The following is an 18,543-nucleotide window of genomic DNA, read 5'->3' on the forward strand; positions in this document are numbered from 1 at the left end:
TTAAGGCTTAAATGTTTACCTTTGCAATAATTATTTTCATAATATTCATTTTTAAGCCATCATATCTTTAACTTATTTCTAAGAGGGAAAAACATGAATTTTATTTTATTTTATTTTATTTTATTTTATTTTATTTTAATATAATTTATTGTCAAGTTAGCTAACACACAGTGTATACAATGTACTCTTGGGTTAGGGAGTAGATTCCCACAATCCATCGCTTACATACAACACCCAGTGTTCATCCCAACAAATGCCCTCCTCAATGCCCATTTCCCCCTCTCCCTCACACCCCCCCTCAAGCCTTAGTTTGTTCTCTGTATTTAAGAGTCTCTTATGGTTTGCCTCCCTCTCTGTTTGAAACTATTTTTCCCCTTCCATTCCCCCATGCTCTTCTGTTAAGTTTCTCAAATTCCACATATGAGTGAAAACATATGATTTCTGTCTTTCTCTGACTGACTTTTCACTTAGCATAATCCATTCCAGTCCCATCCACATTGTTGCAAGTGGCAATATTTCATTCGTTCTCATTGTCAAGTAGTATTCCATTGTATATATAAGTCACATCTTCCTTACCCAGTCATCATTTGATGGGCATTTGGGCTTTTTCCATAACTTAGCTATTGTTGATAGTGCTGCTACAAACATTGGGGTACATGTGCCCCCTATAATCAGCACTCCTGTATCCTTTGGATAAATTCCTAGTAGTGCTAGTGCTGAGTCATAGGGTTATTCTACTTTTTTTTTTTTTTTTTAACGTTTATTTTTTTGAGACAGAGAGAGACAGAGTATGAACAGGGGAGGAGCAGAGAGAGAGGGAGACACAGAATCCGAAACAGGCTCCAGGCTCTGAGCTGTCAGCACAGAGCCCGACGCGGGGCTCGAACTCACGGACCATGAGATCATGACCTGAGCCGAAGTCAGACGCTTAACCGACCAAGCCACCCAGGCGCCCCAGGGTTATTCTACTTTTAATTGTTTAAGGAACCTTCACAGTTTTCCAGAGCAGCTGCACCAGTTTGCATTCCCACCAACAGTGCGAGAGGGTTCCTTTTTCTCTGTATCCTCTCCAAAATCTGTTGTTTCCTGACCTGTTCATTTTAGCCATTCTGACAGGTATGAGGTGGTATCTCATTGTGGTTTTGATTTGTATTTCCCTGATGATGAGTGATGCTGGGCATCTTTTCACGTGTCTATTCGACATCTAGATGTCTTCTTTGGAAAAGTGTCTATTCATGTCTTTTGTCTATTTCTTCATTGGATTATTTGTTTTTTGGGTGTGGAGTTTAAGTTCTTTATAGATTTTGGATACTAACTTTCTTTATCTGATATGTCATTTGCAAATATCTTCTCCCATTCCATCATTTGCCTTTTAGTTTTGTTGGTTGTTTCCTTTGCTGTACAGAAGATTTTTATCTTGATAAGATCCCAATAGTTCATTTTTGCTTTTGTTTCCCTTGCCCCCAGAGACATGTCTAGTAAGTTGCTGCAGCTGAGGTCAAAGAGGTTACTGCCTGTTTTCTCCTCTAGGATTTTTGATAGTTTCCTGTCCCACATTTATGTCTTTCAACCCTTTTATTTTTGTGTATGGTGTAAGAAAGTGGTCCAGTTTCATTCTTCTGCATGTTGCTGTCCAGTTCTCCCAGCACCATTTGCTAAAGAGACTGTCTTTTTTCCATTGGGTACTCTCTCCTACTTTGTCAAAGATTAGCTGGCCAACCCATTTCTGGATTCTCTATTCTATTCCATCAGTTTACATATCTATTTTTGTGCCAATACCATACTGTCTTGATGATTACAGCTTTGTAGTAGAGGCTAAAGTCTGGGCTTGTGATGCCTCCCGCTTTGGTTTACTTTTTCAACATTACTTTGGCTATTCAGGGTGTTTTGTGGTTCCAAACAAATTTTAAGACTGTTTGTTCTAGCTCTGAGAAGAATGCCAGTGCAATTGTTCCTGGGTATCTCATGGTTCTTGGTACAATTGTAAACAGGATCAATTTCTTGATTTCTCATTCTGTTGCTTCATTATTGTTGTATAGAAATGCAACCAATTTCTGTACATTGATCTTGTATCCTGTGACTTTGCTGAATTCATGTATCAGTTCTAGCAGCTTTTTGGTGGTCTTGTGGGTTTCCCACGTAGAGTATCATATCATCTGTGAAAAGTAGAAGTTTAATTTCTTCTTTGCCAATTTGGATGCCTTTTGTATCATTTTGTTGTCTGCTGAGGCTAGGACTTCCAACACTATGTTAAACAACAGTAGTGAGAGTGGACATCCCTGTCATGTTCCTGATCTCAGGGGGAAAGCTCTCAGTTTTTCCCCATTGAAGATGATATTAGCTGCAGGCTTTTCATATGGCTTTTATGATGTCAAAGTAATGTTTCTTCTATCCCAACTTTCTTGAGGGTTTTTATCAAGAAAGGATGCTGTATTTTGTCAAACGCTTTTTCTGCATCTATTGACAGGACATATGGTTCTTATCCATTCTTCTATTAATGTGATGTATCACATTGACTGATTTGCGAATATGGAACCAGCCCTGCATCCTGGGAATGAATCCCACTTGATCATGGTGAATAATCCTTTTAATACACTGTTGAATTTGATTTGCTAGTATCTTGTTGAGAATTTTTGCATTCCTGTTCGTGAGGAATATTGGCCTATAATTCTCCTTTTTAGTAGGGTCTCTGTCTGGTTTGGGAATCAAGGTAATGCTGGCTTCACTGAACAAGTCCAGAAGCTTTCCTTCCACTTCTATTTTTTGGAACAGCTTGAGAAGAATAGGTATTAACTCTGCTTTAAATGTCTGGTAGAGTTCCCCTGGGAAGCCATCTGGCCCAGGACTCTCATATGTTGGGAGATTTTTGATAACTGATTCAATTTCTTTGTGGTTAATGGTCTGTTCAAATTTTCTATTTCTTCCCATTTGAGTTTTGGTAGTGTCTGGGTGTCTAGGAATTTGTCCATTTCTTCCAGGTTGTCCAGTTTATTGGCATATAATTTTTCATAGTATTCTCTAATAATTGTTTGTATTTCTGTGGTGTTGGTTGTGATCTCTCCTCTTTCATTCATGATTTTATCTATTTGAGTTCTCTCTCTTTTCTTTTTAAGAAGCCTAGCTAGGGGTCTATCAAGTTTGTTTACTCATTCAAAAAATCAGCTGTTAGATTCACTGATCTGTTCTACGGCTTTTTTGAATTCTATATTGTTTATTTCTGCTCTAATTTTTATCATTTATCTTCTTCTGATGACTGTGGGGTTTCTTTGCTGTTCTACTTCTAGTTCCTTTAAGTGTGTGGTTAGGTTTTGTATTTGGGATTTTTCTTGTTTTTTGAGATAGGCCTGGATTGCAATGTATTTTCCTCTGAGGACTGCCTTTGCTGCATCCCAAAGGGTTTGGACTGCTGTGTTAATTTTCATTTGCTTCCATATATTTTTTAAATTTCTTCTTTAATTTCCTGGTTGACCCATTCATTCTTTAGTAAGATGTTATTTAACCTCCATGCATTTGGAGGCTTTCCAAATTTTTTCTTATGGTTGATTTCACGTTTTATAGCATTGTGATCAGAAAACACACATGGTATGATCTCAATTCTTTTATATTTATTAAGGGCTGTTTTGTGATCCACTATGTGATCTATCTTGGAGAATGTTCCATTTGCACTCAAGAAGAATGTGTATTCTGCTGCTTTTGGATGAAAAGTTCTTAATATATCTGTCAAGTCCATCTGGTCCAGTGTAACATTCAAGGCCATTGTTTCTTCATTGATTTTCTATTTGGATGATCTGTCCATTGTTGTAAGTGGATTATTAACAAGTCCCCTGTAATTACCATATTCTTATCAATAAGATTGCTTATGTTTGTGATTAATTGATTTATATATTTGGGTGCTATCAAGTTAGGGCATAAATATTTAAAATTGTTAGCTCTTCTTGATGGCTAGAGCCCATAATTATGATATAATGCCCTTCTTCATCTCTTGTTACAACCTTTAGTTTAGAATCTAGTTTGTCTGATAGAAGTATGGCTACTCCAGCTTTCTTTCGACTTCTAGGAACATGATAGATGGTTCTCTATCCCTCACTTTCAATCTGAAGATGTCCTCAGTTCTCTTGAAGACAGCATATAGATGGATCTTAGTGTGTTTTTTGTTTTGTTTTGTTTTTTGTTTTTGTTTTTGTTTTTTTTAACCATTCTGATACCCTATGTCTTTTGATTGGGGCATTTAGTCTATTGACATTCAGAGTTATTATTGAAAGATGGATTTAGTGTCATTGTGTTATCTGTAGGTTTCATGCTTGTGGTGATGTTTCTGGTCCTTTGTAGTCTTTGTAGCATTTCACTCACAGAGTCCCCCTTAGGATCTCTTGCAGGGCTGGTTTAGTGGTCATTAATTCCTTCAGTTTTTGTTTGTCTGGGAAAGGCTTTATCTCTCCAATTCTGAATGACAGCCTTGCTGGATAAAGGATTCTTGGCTGCATATTTTTCCTATTCAGCACATTGACTATTTCCTACCACTCCCTTCTGGCCTGCCAACATTCAGAGGACAGATCTGCTACTACCCTTATGTGTCTACCCTTGTAAGTTAAGGCCCATTTGTCCCTGGCTGCTTCCAGAAACCTCTCTTTATTTTTGTATTTTTCCAGTTTTACTATGATATGCTGTGGAGAAGACCTATTCCTGTTGAAACTGAAGAGAGTTGTCTGTGCCTTCTGGATTAGGATGTCTGCTTCCCTCCCTAGATTAGGGAAATTCTCAGCTGTAATTTGTTCAAGTAAACCTTCTGCCCCTTTCTCTCTCTCTCTTCTTCTTCTGGAACTCCTATGATATGGATATTATTACATTTCATTGAATCACTTAGTTCTCTAATTCTCCCCTCGTGGTCTATATTTTCTTATCTTTTTCTCAGCTTCATCATTTTCCATAATTTTATCTTCTATTTCACTTATTCTCCCCTCTGCTTCCTCCGTCTATGCTGTCACTGCATCTGATTTATTTTGCACCTTATTTACAGCATTTCTTTTTTTTAATTTAAAAAAAAAATTTTAATGTTTATTTACTTTTGAGAGGCCTGAGCAGGAAGGGGCAGAGACAGAGGGAGACACAGAATCTGAAGCAAGCTTCAGGCTCTGAGCTATCAGCACAGAGCCTGACACAGGGTTCAAACTTATAGACTGCGAGATCATGACCTGAGCCAAAGTCAGACACAATTGACTGAGCCACCCAGACACCCCATAGCATTTCTTAATTTGTCATGACTATTTCTTAGTTCCTTGATCTCTGCAACAATAGATTCTCTGCTGTCTTCTATGCTTTTTTCAAGCCCAGCTATTAATCTTATGACTATTATTCTAAATTCTTGATCAGATATATTGTTTATATCTGTTTTGAGCAATTCTCTAGCTGTCATTTCTTTCTGGAATTTCTCTTGAGGAGAATTCTTCCATTTCATCATTTTGTCTAGTTTTCTTTTATGTGTTTTAATAGCTTGTTACGTGTCCCACACCTGCAAGTACTACTATGTTAAAAAGGGGTCATACACTGTCCAGGGCCTGGCCCTTCAGAAGATGTTTTTGGAGTGTGTTGCATGCTCCCTGTCATTGTGACTCTGGTTCCTTTATCGCCCTACTCATAGTGGTGGTTTGGACCTTCTACCAGGTGTGCTTTGATTTATTTGTTGAAGTAACCCCAGAAAAAATTTTAAATAAAGAGGGCGGTGGTGGAAGAAGCCTTATCTCCTACAAAGAGAGAAATGACAGGGGCAAGGAAAAAGAAAAGAAGAAAAAAAATTTTACCAGGCAGAAAATCAGAGAAACTATACAGTTTAATCCAGAGAGAGAGAGAGAGGAAAATAAAGAAGGATACAGAAGGGGATTAAAAACGTCTGCTTAAACAAACCAACAACCAGGCTAGAGAAGGTAAGAAATAGGAGGAAGAAAAGGAAAAAGAATAATAATAAGAAAAAAAAAAAAAAATATATATATATATATATATAAGAATTGAACAAGAATCAAATCAGATAATGCAAAACCACTGGACTCATATCAGATGGTGCCTTGGAACTGGTGGCTGTGCTGGTCTGGAGGAGGGGCCATCTGGTTTGGTCAGTGTCAATCTTGTTCTGGTAGATACACAGTTACCAGGCACGGAGGGGCATGGTTTGGTGTGGGTGGGTCCTGCCTCCACTGTGGGCCCCTTTTCCGTTCCCTGAAGCCCCACCTTGTTGGTGATGGGGAGAAATATGGCGACACCCCAGTCTCTCCTCCCTGGACTGGGTGACCCAAATCACTCTGTTCAGGCTGTCCTCACAGTGCCTCAGGGGCATGAGCGCTCTGGTTTGTCTCACTCACAGTCTCCCATGCCTCCCAGGCACTCAGCTGTGATTCAAACCCTGATGTCTTAAAGGACCCCACTCCCTGTGCCCCAGTTCCAGGGTAGTGCCATTCCACCCAGCCCACTGACAAAGGGCCTCTGGCTGGGGGGCACCTGTAGGGTCTTTTGTCCTCGGAGCAGCTATATGCCTTCTTCCCACAGCACTCAAGGGAGAAGACTGCTCTCTCCAACTGGGCCTCTGAGCTTGCTCAGGACCCTGGGGCTGGCTCCCCCTCCTCCCCAGGTGGCATACAGGATGGCAGGCCCAGTCCAGAGAAAGCCCTGCAACCCTGGATCAAGTTAGAAATTGGTTCTTTCTCTGCTTTTTCCGTTCCCTAGTTCATGGTTTTTCTCTTGTCCAAATACAATCCTACACTTCCACAGCCTCTCTTTCTCTTCCTTTTCTCTCTCCACAGAAGGGGATCCCTCTCCTCTGTGCCTACACTGCCTGTTTTATCTCTCCCAGTTTGCGATTACACACCTATGGCCCTCCAAGTTGTCCCCGTGGGCCCCTGGAGATGTTTCTGTCACTCTGTAGTCCAGATTCCTGGAATTCCAAGTCTTCTGGCCTCAATACTACTGTGTTTGAGGGACAAGGGAACAAAGGGTCCCCCTACTTTTCTGCCATGTTCAAAAACATGAATTTTAAAATACTAAGTGTTAACACCCAGTTTCATGTATAAGCATTATGTGACCTGAATATTTGAAAATGTTGTTTGAATTATATGATAGGAATCCTGCCTGTAGAATTGTGGATAACTGTTTTTAAATCCTCCTCAGCTAGTTTGGAGAGAAAAAAACAATATTGTACTATAAGTAGCAAAAATAGTTTAAAATTAAGCTTAAAATCATGGTCCACACAAAATCATTGGGAGGGATCTTATTAGATAAAGAAACAATTTTTATGGGGAAACAAAAACTGCAGAAATTAACGAGGGTTGTTTTGTTTTGTTTTGCAATATTTTACATAGGTTTTCTGAAATATATTGGAGGTAATTATATACTTTTATTATTGAAGATTTAAAAATACCTGTACTTCTGCTCTTTTCAATATATGATTACAGTTCTATTCTCAAGTGTGATTAAAACCAGTTGAAAGCCAGTAATCTCTGATGTTAATAATAATCCCTTTTACTCCTAAGTAATGTTTTCCTCTCATTATTTCCTTACACTGCCTTGTTAATTATCACTTTTTACAGTTTAAAAGTTTTTCCTTAGGGAAAATAAAACAAAGGGAGAAAGAATTAGCTTGAAAGTATAATTCTTTATTTTTCTTTTTCCAAACAACGATGACCTATTTTATGGCACCCACTTTGCAAATTATAACAAAATCTAGTTCCTTAGTCACTGGAAATATCAGAAGGAAGTATACTAATGTGGCTCAGTCTATGGCATTATGTTCTTCATATATCTACATACTTAACTTATTTGATTGCTTTAATTAAATTGGATTGATGTAAAATGGCGGCATGAAAAGAAATGTAATTACCATTCTTAGAAAACACCTAAGTAAGTTTCTTTTATTGGGTGTCTATTCCTTTCTCCTTTGAATTCAGTGGTGTGTCCTCTCTGAGGTTTTCTGGTTTCCTCATGCTATACATGAAAAAAATCTCCTTCAACCTCTGAGGTTGTATAACATGACAAACATGTTCTGTTCTGCAATAGGACAGAATAGCCTAATTGGTCTAGAATTTTTCTGGTCCTGGTGTTAGCAAAACTTTTAAGAGTAAGATGGACAGCAAGCTTGTGGAATAATCTAAGCTCAAGTGACCTAACTTTTATTTGATTACCCAGCAAGTATGTAGCCCAAAGGGAAGATTTGATTTGGCCCAGGTTGCCTTACTCAATTCTGGGATGTCCTTCCTGGAAAAGTTTCTGCTAGGTCAATTCATTGGCAATATACTTCTGTTGTGATATACCTTACTGTTTAGGTTTGCCTTTGTGACAATTGTTAGTTTGTTGCTAGATAGCTGAACTGTTTTTTCCCTACACGTTTCAAAAATCATGATATAATATACCAAAAGGAACCATTTGGAGTATGTATATGTTGGGATTCTTCAGGTGAAAACAACAAAAAAATCCACCACCTTGATATGAACCCAGTGAGACACATATCAGATTTCAGGCCTACAGAACTGTAAGAGAATAAATTCATATTGTATAAGTCGTTAAATTTATGGTAATCTGCTACAACAGCCACAAAATACTAATACACTGAATACGGACACATGGGTTGGGAAAATTTAGACTCACTGCTGAACATATCAGAGTGGCAAGGGAACTGCTATGAGCTGGTCAGCTGAGGCAGTAAGTAACCAAACAAATTATTCTGGAGAGAAAGATGGGGTAAGAATCAATGAGCCTCCCTTTGGAGCTGGCAGAAGCAATCCACACCATTCGCGGCTGTTTCACAATAAAGAATAAATGTGGATGAGAAGTCTAGAATATGTTCTTTAGTACACTTACCTCAGAAGGGATGTGAAACTGGAAGGTACTTTTAAAACTTGATGGTCTGTTCAGCTCAAAGGTCATTCAGCAAAGTGGTTCCTTCTTTTCTTTCTAAGAGAGGTATGGATTAATTTTTCTTCCATGTCTTACAACTTCTCTTGATCAATGTATTTTTAATGTCTGAGGAGGCTGTAATTTGTCACAGGGTCTGTCTGAAATGAGGTGAATGATGTTTCATGCTTGGAGACTGCTTGCCTGATGCCTAATGGAGGAAAGAATGATTCAGTGGAAGAAAAATAAGGGTGAGACACAACTATGACTAAGTGTTTACAGGAGTACAATGTTTTTCCTACTTAGAACAATATAAGATGATAAACTCATGAAAAATATTATAGCAACCTATTTAAATTTATTACATAATTCTTAGTTCACTGAGGTATTTCAATAGTTCTTTAAATGTGTATTAACAAAGACCTATTTTCTAACTTTTTATGCTTATTTCCATTTCTGGCATATAGTAAATGCTCTATAAATATTTGCTGTCATTAATGCTATTTTATCTATATGAGTATCTGCAGTATATGAGATGACTCATTTCTTCATGAGTCATCAGGAAGAACTCTGAGATGAGGAAGACTATTTCCCTCTGAAGTAAAATTAATGTCAACCCCAAATAGGAAGCAATAGATCATTTCCTAGACATGTGGGAACAGTGAACTTGGCTAGAAACAGCATTCAATTTAATCTGTGAAGTTAACACAGAGGTATATAGAAGTAAATTCTTGCAGCTTATCTACCACTGTCCTAAGGATAGAGAATCAGAATCTGAGGGACATGGGCATTTCAGTTATGAAAGGACATTTGCCCAGATATCTTCATGGACTAGAAGAGCTGGGCTTCAGGACCTGTCATTTTCTTTCACTACGGTTACTAATGCAAATCCTCAGGATCTTTGATCTTAGGACATAATACCATAGAGGGTTTGAGAATATGCTTCTATGGCCCCCAATATGCAAATTAGTTGATATTCTTGTCATATCTGAGCCAGCAAGCTTCTCAACCCAGTCACATTGTCCTGGGTAATACTGAAAGAGTTCAAGGCCAAAAACCAGAATCTGGACTTTGTCAAATTCAACTCTTGCTTGATGCCACACCTCTATGAGTCTCTGACCTTTCTAGTCAAAAAACTCTACAACTTTTTGAATAAATCTTGGTGATGCAACCTAATTGTTTCTATAGAAAAGTGTGTATAAAGTTATAAATAACTGCTTTTTAAAAATGTAAACCCTTTTGGAATATTTTCAAAGGCAGGAGTTGTCTACACGTACTCTATAGTTTTACGGCTGAATGTTACTTTTCATATTCTAATTTTTATAAAACATGGTAAACTATGCATGTGGCTATGCCTCTGTATTTTTCAAAATAGTTCAGTACTCATACTACCTTACCATGGTTCTCAGTTGGGCACCACTCTACAGTTTCTCAGAGGCATTTGTAAATGTGGGAGGTGGTGATACAAAGGAAGGAGTTTTCTCTTGTCACGTCTATTAGAAGAGGATGGTATCTAGGTCCTGAAGGGTCAGATATAGTCAACTTACTGCAACATTGGGAGAATCACACACAAGAAAGAACAACAAAAACTGTTTTGCCCCAAACGCCAATTGTATTTCCATTGGAAACATTTCTCCTAGTTTTTTATGATGTAAGGATTGATTGTGACTTTATGAGGTTATGATTTAAAACAGAAAGACTTTGGAGGTCTGAGTGAATTTCCCAATGCGAAATCAGGAAATAGTATTACCAGCTTGACTTTTTACTCCCATATTACTGTATACAGCAGTAGGGGGTGGGGAGGTGGATGGGTGTGGGTATAGCTGGCTTTCTATGAATTTCTTTACTTTTCAAAAGGCTCTAACAATAAAAAATATTTCTTCTCCTTTTTCAATGGCCAAAGCCTGATGACATAGTCCTTGGGTCTGTAGGAAATGAAAATCTTCTAAACTTTCTAGTTAATGTGATCAATCAAAACAGCCAAGTCAGATACCTCACCTTGGTTACAGGGAATTGCAGACTTGGAAACAAAGTCCCAGTCCTCACTCGCTTGGTATGGATCAGTCATTCACTTAACACTTATAATTATTCACATAACACTTCTTTCCACTAGACGTAATCATCTAAAGGTGACAGTATAGGGGGAACCTCTGATCACCCAAGCATATTCTCAACCAGATTACAAAGACCAGCATTATATGCACACTTTGCTGATGTAGAAATAGGTTGAGATACAAATAGGGGCTGATCAAATATCAGAGCAGGGCTGACCATTTACACAAAGGCATTCATTCCAGAGACAGATGCAGCTGGGTCTCACAGGCCTGCCCGAGACAAAGACTCTTCAGCTACAATCCTTTATGAGTGAGGCTTAAACAATCATACAATCAGTTGGCATTACAGCATCCAGTCTTTTTAAACTCAGTGACCAAAGATCAGTCCCAACCAGTGAACTTTCTAATTGTTGTAAATGTCATGTAAATGCCTGGCTTATCCCCAGCCCCAACATTTTCAGGAGATAAAAGTTAATTCGGAGACAAAGTTGTACGGAAGTCAGAGAAGCCTTTTAAAGAAACATTATTGAGATTTTTTAATCTCTTGCCAAAATGAAGAAAAGAAAAAGTTACATTTCTGTCCAACAATCTCAAAATCAGCAAGACAAAGAAAAATAATCCAACCCCCAAAGCCAACAAAAGGCCCATTTACTATCTGACACCCTGGGTGGACTTTGAAGCCACACTTCTCCAACAATCACTGTATTATGTCCATAGAATAATGCCAACCTATTAATGTGGGGTTTGTTCAATCAATTTGGAATTCAAATCAGAGTAAATCAGGATAGAAGGCTGCCCTAACACCAAGTCACTGAAGCTAATCAAATGTAGAGATACAAAAAACAAACAAACAAATAAAAAATAAAGTCTTCATTCCAGGAGCAGGGAAGGCAAGATTAAAACTTAATAGAACTAAAAACTCTGTCCACATTAACCTAACTATATGGTACAAAAGCGTATTTCCAAAATAAAAGAAAACATGACCCTCATGACTTTCAGGACTCAAATGTGATTCATGCTGTCTGTCCCTCCTGTCCTCACACTAATTCACAAAAGAACATATTCATCTTTACAAACTGTTCTTAAAATGTTTAGACTTTAAACTTGAAATGTCAATGTGATAGAAACAAGCTGTAGGGAGACTTTAAATATGTCTATATGTTTAAAACTTGTTTTTAAACAAAAACATGGATGTGTTTTTAGAATGAATAAAGCACATCCCAACATAACTTCCCATTGCCAAAATGCTTCATGACTTAGGTCACTGCACTTAGGTCATCTTGGAAGCACTGGTAATTAGAGGCCACTTAATTGGTAAACAGAATTAGAACAATAAGATATTCAGAAATAAAAGTCATTAGTGGAGGAAGAAGACAGAAGAAAAATATGATTATATCATTTTTATAAACTTTGAAATCACACATTCTTCTAGATATTTCAAATGTTCTGTCTCTCTCTCAGAGGCACTGTTCCTGTAAACTTCCAAATTCTGTCTAAGGTAAACTTTCAAATTGTATCAAGTTCAAAATACTTTAATTAGGGAAAAGAAATCTTAGTGGACTTAAATTTCTAAATACATTATGAACACAAATTCAAATAAGAATAAAATTACTAAAGACCATTTTTCTTAAAACTCAGGAAAATAAATGATGATTAAATAGAAAAATTTTAAATGTGTATGTTTATACTTAAATTCAGTATATATATGCAAAGTATGAAACAAACCAATCACATCCCTGTCCATATAGCAAGGCATTCAGTGTGAAAAGTTTCTATGGATTTCACAGAATGTATTGAATATGAGTTATTTATATCTCTTAAACATTCAAGAAAAAACACTGAATTCAGTTTCCAGAATTGATAATAATTGGACTAGTAGGAAGTCAAAATGTCATTTAATAGCTATCTGATTGATTATAAAGTATTATTAGTTCAAGAGAACACTCACTTTGAGACTGATTAAGGAAAACTGTTTTTTTTTAAGTTGGTCTTCAAGTTTTGAGCCCTTGAGCCAAGACTTCTATCCTCTACAAATTTATGGGACGCAATGGAAAACTGATTTAGCACCAAAGTTCTAGGAATCAAAGATATCATAACTATGATAGTAAATAATAATTATCTTCTGCTTATACCAATACAATCTCTTCAATCAATGAATTATTACCCTATTTGAGATTGCCATGTTTGGGGTACAAGTGGGGAAACATAATTCAGCAAAACGTAATGAAAGATCAAGACTGAGAATTGTGAGGCTGTTACATTCAAATATGTAGGAAGTCAGTTTTCTAATAACGATGATAGGTGGTCTCCTATGAACCACAGAAGGGCAGTCTAACATTGATCAAGCGAAGTTATTCTAACTACATATAACAGGAACCCACTGTGGATGAACTGCAATTTGCTTCATACAAATCCTGATCTCACGGTACTCTCACTTGGCTTGTTGCATGCCAGCCTTCTTTGGCCTTTCTCAGTTCTTGAACTTGCTCTGTTCTGTCTCCACAAAGAATCTTAATACTGTACAGCAGTCCCCCCTTATCCATGGGAGATACGTTCCAAGGCTCCCGGCAGAAGCTTGAAATCATAGCATATATATATATTTTTTAATATAAAATATATTTATATGTATTTTATATATATGATATTTCATATATATTATCACAGCATATATACACATTTTATATATTTTATAAACATATCAATATCATGGCATATATATATTCATAGTATATATATGCTGTGATATATATATATGCTGTGATATATATATATATATATTTGCTGTGAAATCCATATATATATATATATATATATATTTGCTGTGAAATCCATATATATATATATATATATATATATATATATATATATATATACTGTGATTTCAAGCATCCACTGGGAACCTTGGAATATATATACACACCTATAATAAAGTTTAATTTGTAAATTAGGCACCGTAGAGATTAATAGCAATAATAACACAGAAGAGTTATATAACAATATACTGTAATAAAAGTTATGTGAAGGTGGCCTCACAAGCGCATACTTGCAAAATACCTTACTGTCCTGTACTCACCCTCCTTCCCCGATAATGTGAGACGGTAAAATGCCTACGTGATGAGAAGCGCGGTGAACGACGTGAGCACGCCTGACGTAGGGTCAGGCTGCTGTTGACCTTCTGCTGATTCGTCAGGCGGATCCTCTGCTTCAGGAGTGCAGTGGGCGGGGAGGAACCGAAACTCGGAAAGAAAGCGAAACTGCTGTTCTCCCTCTACCTTGGCCCATCCCTGTTCAATCCTTTCCTAGCGCTTCTTCAAGGAACCGGTCTCCGACACTACCACTGGGTCTGTTTCCCTATTAATACTCTCGGAGCACTTTTCTTTCTGAACTTTCTGTCTCGGCATTACTCATACTTTCAGTAAATACTTGATTGAGGAAATAATGTTCAAAACCTGTAGGTGCTGCCGTGGTGTAAACTCCAAAAGGGTCCGAATCGTATCTAATTCATATATTGTTCGGTCTCTAGGATTTAGCATAATGTCTGGCAGCAAAGTGTTTAATGCAGTGAATGAGGGAGGGCACGAAGTGGGCAAAATATTAATATGGGCTTTTTATGGGGTGCTTGGGTGGCTCAGTGGGTTAAGCCTTGTACTTCAGCTCAGGTCATGATCTCACCATTGGTGAGTTCACACCCCGCATCGGGCTCTGGGCTGACAGCTCGGACCCTGGAGCCTGCTCCTGGTTCTTTGTCTCCCTCGCTCTCTGCCCCTCCCCCACTCATGCGCTGTCTCTCTCCGTCTCTCAAAAATGAATAAATGTTAAAAAAAATTTAAGTGGCTTTTTAGATACTTGGACTCAGTAACTTTGGGATGAAGAAGTTTGAAGATTTCGTTGTAGCACTCAGATGTTACCATTTGCCTAAAATATATACCATGAATGTGGCCATAACTATGTTCGTGATATCACTTAATGCCGGACTGAAAATTGTACAGTTTGAGCACTCTTAAAAAAAAACAAAAACCTGTACTTTCTTCCTTTTTCTTTTATTGCTGCTTATCTCACAGTCCTGGTTTCCAGCTGATTTTGCCTGTTTTCTGCATGTTATTTCAGTTTCAAGATTTATTTATTCTTTCATTGATCCGATATTTATTGAACACCTACTATGTTATCCAAATTAACATAGTATTTCATAGATTGTTGTTAAGTGTATCAGTTAAGTAGGAAAGAATTATTATTATCTATAATTCCTGGAAGATCTCCTACTTCTTAGAATTCCTATGCTAAATCTATATTTAATAAGGGTCAAATTACATGACTTTGTGTAAGTCAGTTAACTTCTCAAAGAATTCATTCTATATACATAAAGAAAGAGCTGGGTAATACTGGATGAGTTTGAGATCATTTTGCGCTCTCCAGTAATGTAATTCCAGTCTATTATGTAAGCCCTGTTTTGGGTGATTTCAAATGAAAAAATAGACAGTATGAGTAGCAAAGCAAAACTGGGGTTCGGTGCATACTCTTCAATTGCATTTACTACAAGACCAGGCCAAGGAAAATATAGCAAATATTCTTCTCTCAGAAAGAGAGAGGGGATACTCATAAAACATGATTGGGACATTGCAGAAACTTCAACATGTTTTTTCTTCCTCTTTATGAAAACGGTTAGCCATAAGTAGATATGCTGGGAACATGCTTTCTAGAAAGAGAACATAGAAACCCAAACCAACAGAAAATAACTGAAGAGTACTTGAAAATACAAGATGAATTCAAATCATCAGGAAGAGGCTTTAGCTTGTTATTTTGAAGAATTCTTGGAAGACTCGAAAAAGCTCATCTCTTTTTTTAATTAATTTATTTTTATTTTGAGAGGGAGAGAGAGTGCATGTATGCACGTGAGAGGAGGAGGGGCAGAGAGAGAGAAGGGAGAGAGAATCCCAAGCAGGCTCCACACTGTCAGTACAGAGCCCAGTGCGGGGCTCTGAATTCACAAACCATGAGATCATGACTGGAGCTGAAATTAAGAATCAGATGCATAACCGACTGAACCACCTAGGCACTCCAAAAGGCCATCTGTTTTTATTTATATATTTTTTATTATTTTATTTTGTTTTGTTTTTGAGAGAAAGAGAGACAGAGTGCAAGTGGGAGAGGGGCAGAGAGAGGGAGACACAGAATCTGCAGCAGGCTCCAGGCTCTGAGCTATGGGCACAGAGCCTGAGGTGGGACTCAAACTCACAGACCGTGAGAGCTTGACCTGAGCTGAAGTCAGATGTTTAACCCACTGAGCCACTCAGGCACCCAAGGCCATCTGTTTTTAAACTGAGAGGCAAGGTTTGGAGAAGAACATTTCTTGAATAGAAGTATCTTAAATGTTTCTCAGAGGAACCGAGCTCCCTGGCAAACATTTTCCAATTCAGGACCAGGAGTGATTATAGGGGAAAAGTTGCTACACCTGCTGCTAATTAAGACATACTATTCAAGTACAGGATAAAGGGAGGGCAGGACATTTGGAATGCCAAAGACATAAGTTTAAATAACTGCTTGTTCACTGATACAAGCTTTAGGAATATGGACCAGTCTGCAGGAGTATAAGTTTGTGTTTTGAATATCTGATGGTAAAGTCATCTTCTGTAGGATCAGACCAGTTCTTAACCTGGGTAGTCCTGAAATGGAACATTCTGGTTGACACAAATAATGTAAGTATTGCTAAGTAACTATGAAGTTGAGGAAATTTGAAGCGTGACCTTTTTGAAGTTCATAGTGTTGCTAATACATAAGAATAATATTAATAAGATATAATAATAGTGGCTAATATTTAGTGAGCATTTATTCTACAAAAGACTCTGTTCTCTATATATATGTTAATTCATCTACTCAAAATTGTAGGTCCCTGAAAATATCAACCATGAAAGAATATTCGTATAAATTAGTTACATGTTCTTGGAAATTCTGAGGAATTGTAAAAGGCTAGAATGAACAAAGGAAGAATCATCACAGTTATTTGGAACATCTATGGCAATGTTTCTCCAAGAGAGGTCCCCAACGGAACCACTTGGGTGCTTAGCCCCCCATAGACTTAGATTCAGATCCAGTGGCTGAGAATTAGCTTGGAAAAGAGATAGTGTCTCATGTGATAAATAATGGATCCAAGACTTTTCACAGAATCAGGGAACTTTCTGAATGTGAAATATTCAGAGTCTGAAACAGAAATTCCTACATGAAAAGTCTGTAAGACTCAGAGAGGTGAAGAATTCAAATGTAATCATTGCCATACACATCGTGAAAATGAAGTAGTAATTTAAAATCTTTCCACAATTAAAAGCCCCATCCAAGATGGTTTGCTCAGGAGTTCTGTTGAATACTTAAGAAGAAATAATAGGAATTCCTCAGAAGTTCTTTCAGAAAATTAAGAGTGGAGCATTTCTCACCTCATTCTCTGGAGCCAGTATTACTCAGAGAATAAAACCAGAAAAGGGGGGTGCCTGGGTGGCTCAGTTGGTTAAATGTCTGACTTCAGCTCAGGTCATGATCTCACTGTTCGTGGCTTCAAGCCCCACATCAGGCTCTGTGCTGACAGCTTGGAGCCTGGAGTTTGCTTCAGATTCTGTGTCTCCCTGTCTCTCTTCCCTCCCCTGCTCATGCTCTGTCTCTCTCTGTCTCAAAAATAAACATGAAAAAAAATTTTAATTAAAAAAAAAAAAACCCAGAGAAGGATATCACAAGGAAAAACATACAAACTATCGACCAATATTCCTCAAAAATAGGAAAAAAGGAACAAATAAGTCACTGGCACTTAAATCCTTCTCTGGTTTTGCTTTCAGGAACCCCACCTAAGATAATAGCAACATTCCAAATCTAAAAAGAACCAAGAAAGAAGAGTGGAGGGATAGGGAAAGAAGTTTTATAAGGGAAACTCCTATAAAGGACATTATTGGGCATAATTTGGGAAATTTGAAAATGTACTGGATATTAGGAAATATGGCTGTTTCAATGTTTAATTTCTTGGCTCTGATAATGATGCTGAGTTCAGCAGGAGAATGTTCCTGTTCTTAGGAGATACATGATGAAGTGTTTACAAGTGAAGCATCACTAATATCTGTAACTTACTTTCAAACGGTAAGAAAAAAAAAGAGAGCAGGTGTGGAAACTGTTAATAACTTGTGATTCCAAGTGAATAATGTACACATATTCATTATCCTTTTGATTTTTCTGTTGATCTTTTTTTAAAAAATAATATTGATTAGAGAAGTGCAAAAACCACAGCTACCACTACATACCTATCAGAATGGCTAAAATTTTTAAAAATTAAAAACAGGCAATACCAATTACTGTTGGCAATATGGAGGAAGTGATGTGGGCTCTCATACACCGCTGGTGAGAGGGCAAAATGGTACAGCAGCTTTGGCAAACAGGTGGTCGTTTCTCATAGTTAAAAAGTAGACTTACCTAAATTTCCTCTCCTAGCTGTTTACCAGAGATATGAAAACTTATGTCCACATAAAAAACTATACATCAATGTTTATAGTGACTTTATTCATAACAACTGGAAACTGGAGACAGTGCAAATGTCCCTTAACTGGGAAAGGCATACACTGTGATACATCCATACAATAAAATA

The 18,543-nt window shown here is 37.5% G+C and overlaps 1 long non-coding RNA gene across 2 annotated transcripts in view; it reads right to left on the reverse strand.

The window, feature by feature from the left end:
• LOC132679463 (uncharacterized) overlaps positions 1 to 14,045 on the reverse strand; it is a 477,892-nt gene extending 463,847 nt beyond the window's left edge. For both annotated transcript variants that reach the window (XR_009610166.3, XR_009610165.3), the window contains exons 1-2: positions 14,002 to 14,045; positions 8,842 to 9,085 (exon numbers count right to left, since the gene is read on the reverse strand). This is a non-coding gene — a long non-coding RNA (uncharacterized LOC132679463). The remainder of the gene's footprint in view (positions 1 to 8,841; positions 9,086 to 14,001) is intronic.
• Positions 14,046 to 18,543: the final 4,498 nt, after the last annotated feature.

The sequence above is a fragment of the Panthera onca genome, chromosome A2 (genome assembly GCF_046562875.1).
Source record: "Panthera onca isolate mPanOnc1 chromosome A2, mPanOnc1 haplotype 2, whole genome shotgun sequence".
NCBI lineage: Eukaryota > Metazoa > Chordata > Mammalia > Carnivora > Felidae > Panthera > Panthera onca.